The sequence below is a fragment of the Solanum tuberosum genome, unplaced genomic scaffold (genome assembly GCF_000226075.1).
Source record: "Solanum tuberosum cultivar DM 1-3 516 R44 unplaced genomic scaffold, SolTub_3.0 scf00035, whole genome shotgun sequence".
NCBI classification, from domain to species: Eukaryota; Viridiplantae; Streptophyta; class Magnoliopsida; order Solanales; family Solanaceae; genus Solanum; species Solanum tuberosum.
The window spans coordinates 1773204-1780110 of record NW_006238963.1 but is presented as its reverse complement, the minus strand read 5'-3'; positions in this window follow the sequence as shown (position 1 = coordinate 1780110).

Sequence of the window (6907 nt, the reverse complement as noted above, 5' to 3'; positions counted from 1 at the left end):
TTTTTGGGAGTAGTATTGAGCACCGAATTGGGGACACGAGTTCATATTAACTCAACTCTCCATAAGAACCATGCGCCAACATGGGACTTGACGTATCATTCTTTTTAGATGATCACGTAAGATTAGGCTAGTGGATCCACTAAGCAAAAGTAAGGTCCTATATCGATGGCAAGGTATAGGATGGTCCTTGGGCAACGTGAGGTAAAACGTTGTATCACCACTTAGTTTCATAGTGGTGGTTATCGGTTAGAGAAACTCCCACAGCAGTAAAAAGAGCTTGGTTCCTTGATAAGTTCTGCTTAGTATGGATGGGGGTATGGGACTTCATTCATACATTGCACAAGTAGACCTTGAGAGGAAGCATGGTATTTTCATGATATTATAAATATGATTTTTACGTCATGTTTTAATAGTTTCAAAAGCTTTATATATATTGCATGTGTCTCATTGCTTTATATTAAGTTCAGTTATTCTTGAGTTGTACAGAGCCAAGGTAAGTTCTCTTTTGTATCCCTTTTCAAGCTTAAGTTGTTGTTTAGCGGTCCAGCTCGCATACTCGTACATTCCATGTACTGATGCCAGTTGGCCTGCATCGTTTTATGATGCAGATACAGGTAACCAGGATCAGCATCCAGCACGCCGTTGATCCAGTTGAGCACTCCAGTGTCAGTGGTGAGCCTCCTTGCTTCTGGAGGACTCGGTTACTTTGATTATCTTAGTTTTGTTTTATTAGGATGTTGCGGGGTCTGTCCCAACATCCATCTAAGTATTTTAGAGGCTTCATAGACAGTCAGTCAGTTAGTATTGAGTCTCTCATCTAAATATATGTAAATATTCTATTTTGAGACTCGAGTTGCCTTTTTGGCCAAATGTGTATCATTTAAGTTGTTTATGTCTTTGCATGGCATTGAGTTATTCTGTTGAGTAGGTTTCCGCTGAGTTAAGAAAGCCAGGCCAAGGGTTCGCTTGGGGCCAGCAATGGTCTCCGAGTGCCGGTCCCGCCCAGGGTGTAGGCTCGGGGCGTGACAGTATTGCTAACACATTCACCTCAAAGAATGGAACATATTCAATGGGACGGGCTTTACATTTTTTTTTATCAAGAGCATATCAATTTGCTCAGTTATCATTATATCCTCAAATATTGCATTGGAACTTTAACCCAATGTCTTATCCATATAAAGGTGTGTTAGGCCAAAATATGATGGGACTTAACCCAAAATCTTATCATCATGACGCATCGAGACTTTAATCGATGTCTTACCCTTTTGGTGCGATGAAACTTGAACTCACCGTCTTACCATCAATCAATGACATAACATGTCCAAGTACATCAAAACTAACCACCAAGCCTTTTTTAAAAATTTATCACTATGGACAATCATGTGTTTCCTTGAGTTTTGTCAAACTTTTATCGTAACCACCATTATTAAGGATGCAGATTTGAAATCCTTAAACAAATCAACCATCTGTAATAACAACAAAGAAAATATTATTAGTATAAATGACATAAACTCTTAATGATCCATGAAGCTTAAAAATAAAATGAGTGATTAAAGCTGTCACATCCCAAAATCCGGATATGATGGCACGTGTCCATTTCCCACCGGACACGTCAGCCTAACCCAACCACAACGATAGAGAAGTAGAAATACGAGAAAAAAAGATAATAAATAAGCGGAAGACTTTAATTGAGACTCAACACTACCCAGAATTTGGTTGTCACATGTACAAACCTCTAAATATAGAATTCGAATAAAAATATACAAGTCTCAAAGTATAGTTCTCGAATAGAACAAAACTGAAAGTAAAGATAACTCAAGGGCACGTCTAGAATGAACCGCTACCTCTCGAGTATGTCCCGAAGCTCAATCTGCTAAAGAAAAATACTAAGTCGAATCTGAGAGAGTTGTCAACTTACACAATTGTGTAGAAACAAGGGTGAGTACCGAAAAACACAGGTACTCGCAAGTAACTCTAAACTAAGCAAAACTAGCAGCTACAAACAACTCCTTTCAATCCCAACCGAACCACCGAAACTTCAATCTAGCAGCAAACCAAACAACCTATACTAAACAGATCATATTCAACAGCCAGAACCAACAATATATCCTCATCAACCTCAGATCAACAAATAAGAGCAAGTAGATCAAATTCCAACATAAGAAGGGTAAACTGATACAATCCACACATCACAGGCAAAGCTAAGGCAAATGCGATGCAAAATGCAATAATGATGTCATGTAGTCGTGATGCATGTCCGTCCTATGATACACATCTGTTGACGAAATCAGTCTGCGCTGAATACTCAAATCAGAACCCATGGGGGCCACATATGGACCATGTATCACCGCCGAAACCAGATCCCATCGGCATCCGATTCGCTAGCCGGAGCTAGTCCATCTCATATATATCTCTAGCCGGAGCTAGTCTTAACTGTGTCTCATATCCATCCATCCTCATATCAGTGTCTCAGAACTCATGCAACAGATAGTTCACACATGAGATGAATAATGAATATGCACATGTCATCAATCACAATCATATCACGATCACATCATAGTATTACACATCATTTGTCTTACTCACAACCATATCACGACCACATCATAATATTACACATCATCTGTCTCAATCACAACCAAATCACGACCACATCATAGTATTACACATCATCTGTCTCAATCACAACCAAATCACGACCACATCATAGTATTACACATCATCTGTCTCAATCACAACCAAATCACGACCACATCATAGTATTACACATCATCTGTCTCAATCACAACCAAATCACGACCACATCATAGTATTACACATCATCTGTCTCAATCACAACCAAATCACGACCACATCATAGTATTACACATCATCTGTCTCAATCAAGACCACATCATAGTATTACACATCACCTGTCTCAATCACAACCATATCACGACCACATCATAATATTACACATCACTCAAACAATTATTCACAATCACAATTCGAGTCCAATGACACCAAAATCAAGAAATTTAGGGAAAAAGGGCAAAACGGTCCAAATGTCTCATACCGGAAAACGATACCCAAATCTGGAAATTTTTTATGTAAAATGATCCTTAAAGTATTTGGAAGCTAATGGTGAAAACCAATTTGAAAACGGAGTTGAAATCAATTCACAAACTCAATTTGAAGGAAAATCCACGTTCTTGAAGAAGCCTAAATTATTCGGATCCGAAACCCCGACTCGAAAATGAAATATTTCTTGAAAAACATCTTACCCATGCTTAGATAAGTTCAAATATGAAATTTCATCAAAAACGGAGTTAAGATCGACCTTGAAATTCTCAATTTATCAAACTTTAACTTTACCGGGAAAGTCCAAATTGTACGTGGTTAATATGATGAAAATAATCGATGAATCAATAATTTTATGTTAAAATCAGTTTACCCATAACATAAGGATCGTAAATATACCTTTTTCATCAAAAAGGGAGTCCAAATCGATAAAACCCCAATTTTTCCCAAGAGATCTACGGATAGGAAGAAAAAGCAGATTAAGAAATTATGAGAAAATGTCGAATTGAAGATTGAATACTAACCCTCATATTAATTCAAGAAGAAACCCGTAAGAATCACTCCATTCCGATCTCTAGAACTCCCGATATGCTCAAAATACCAAATGAACACAGTCTGAGATTTTTATAACAGTGCATGACTGTTATGCACCAGAAAAACAGCAGTTAATCTTTCACTAAAAAAGTCGTAATTTCCTCATACTATAGTGAAATGACCCGATTCTTTTTTGTAAATGTCTTAAATAATGATACGGACCTGCTCGTTCAATCGGAGCTCAATTTCATGCTCGTTTGCCCAGTCAAATATCATTTCTACTCGGTAAACAATTATTTCTTATTTGCGATAAAAGTCCAATCTCGGGTTAGCGAAAATGCACCAAAATTTGCAGATAAGTCCTATAATTCATGCTCAAAATTTCAGAACCTTCGGAATAATTTTTCGACCTTTAAAACTTATAATGAACCCTTTAGTTGCCACAATTTGATGAAATAGTGTCAAAGCATCCAAGAAGCTTAAAAGCTCACCCAAAACTCATTTGGCACTTCCCGAACACAAACCAAATATGCTACTAGCTTGAAAATGACATTTTGGACTCAATGAAATCGTCAGAATTTGAATTCGAGGTCTCCTTGACCCGATATCCGATAAGGCATCAAGAAACTAACTTTGGGCTCAAAAACTCGAAACGCACTCGGGGCCTCTAAAAATTCCACCAAGATTCATTCTAGACTTAGAATCACCCCCTGAATCCAACGGTGCCTCGGAATTTCATTTTGAGCACCGGAACCTCGTTGTTGCCAAAGTCAACTCTTGATCAAAATTTCACAATTTTAGCAACTTAGGACCTCAAATCTTCGTTTTAACTCCAAAATCCGAACTCCGTAAAATTCTCATAGACCCGTTTTGACATTCTAAAACTGCTGGAATCGATGGAAATTCGATTCGAGTATCGAAAACTCCAAATGACTCGAAATAGCACTTTTAACCAAACTTTAACTCTTAAAAAACTCAACTTTCCAAAAACTCAACTTTTCATCAATTTTCCTCCATACCAACTTCGAAAATACAACAATTAGGACTCGGGGCAACTATCGGAAGGGGTAAAACAGTCATTTTATGAAAATTTCCAAAAATGACCTTTAGGTCATTACAAAAGCGACCAATAATTTCATTGTTGGTATGTGTCAAATAGCAGTAGCAAATCATATAACATTTGTCACTAATGTATTATGAACGACGAACAAAATATTTCCAGATCAAGATAATACATATTGTAGATCATGAAAAATGCTCACCATTATAACAATATTAATATGTATTAGTAAAATAAATTGAAATGTATCTCTTCTTCTGTTCATAATTAAATTATAGAATTACTTCAAACTTCCTATCAAAACATCAAGCTTCAAGTTGAAAGAATTTCGTAGATCTAGAAAAAATGGAATAATATTGATATGTTTTATCTGATTTTCTCCGACTAATGATACAAACATCATTTTAAAGGCAAGTAACCATTAATTTGGAATTTAATAAATTTCGTCTAATTTAAAAATGATTGGAGTTTTAAACACAGAAAAAGTAAACATTATTCATAATTTGTTATGTGAACACATTTATTCTATAAGTGCTTTTTGTCTTTTATCCACATATATGTTCTATTGACAAACTATTATTTTAAAGTGAAACAATCTATCAATATATACTTGCAACATATTATGTACCTTCAATTTTCTCAGAAACAAAAATAAGATTCCACTTACCCATGATGATAGAGATTCAGAAAGACATGGTATGATAATTTATAATAACCTTCTACAATTAAATCATCCATTAATCCTAAGATTAAGTTTCTGATTGTTTGGCTCTTAAATCTTGTATCGAAAGTGAATCTTTGACAACTTCCCTAGCAAGGGATGTTGCCCTCACTAACCTATACCTTTGATTTCCATTAACAGAGAGCTCCCTAAGCTAGGTAAGACTCTTAACACCAAGTTTATGCATCAACTTTGTTAGAAACTTATTTGTTGATTTACAATCATTCTAGTGCAAAATATCTTTTATAAAATTATACGTCTAGATTAACTTGCTTAAACATATTTCTTAATAAAAAGAAAAATCGTGTTAATAACGTGTTATAAAATAAAGACAAAATACTAAAAATCAAATAAAAGGAGCAAAGAAAGAAGAAAACAGAGAGTAGAAGTAAGAGTAGTAACTATTTAAGTGTATATTCATTAACCATTTGTAGTGTCTTTTATAGACACAAAAGGGTAATACATTACTTGGAAAAGGAAACTTTCTACAATAATTTTACTTGGTCATCAATTTGCCACAATGTAAAGCTTACATGGCCATCCATTTTTATAACAATTTGATATTATTTGGTTTTTCAGTGTTGAATCTGAAAATCAAGGTAGTGAAATTAGGGGTGTACAAAACCGAACCGAACCAAACCGCAAATTGAGTCAAACCGAAAAAAATTCGACTAGTGGTTGGTTTGACTTGGTTTGGTGTTGAAAAAAAAAATCCGACTATATTTGTGTTGGTTTGGTTTTAACTAAAAAAAATCAACCCGAGACCAAACCAACCGGACATTATATATATAATTTTAAAATTTTATTTTATACATAAAAATATTTACTTTGATATAATTTTTAAATATTTCTTATACTTTTTCATAGTTTTTATCTTTTAATATATTATTTCAAGTTTGAAACTTAGAATTTTGAATGGTTCCATAAAGATTATAGTCCATAGATGTTGGTAATTATAATAAAACTTAAATCAAAATCAAATTAATACTAATGCAAAAAGAAAATCAATTCAACACTAAGAATGACAATAATATTGAATATTTGTTCTTTAGTTTTACATTGGTTTAGACAATTAAAATACATAATCTAATTTTAATTTCCTTTAATATTTAGTCATGTAACTAATACTTATTAAACTTATTTTAGCATGATTTAGTTTTTTAAATTATGATCATTTTCATTATGACTTGTTAATTTGCAATATTTGTTTTACGCGATTTCATTATTGTATTTTTTTTTTGATATTTTAGTGTCATTAATCATATCATTGTTTGTGTTATATTATTAAGAAACACCTTAGATAGTTGTATTTTGGTAGATCTGAAGAAATATTTGAAGTATAAGTAAATTATATGTTTGTATGAATACTTTACCGAAAAAATTCGAAAATTCGAAAATCCGAAAAACCCAAAAAAATCCAAGGTTGAAAAACCCGAGTTTTGTTGGTTTGGTTTGGTTTATAGATTTAAAAATCCGACACAAATGGTTTGGTTTGATATTTGAAAAACTCAAACCAACCCGGTCATGTACAC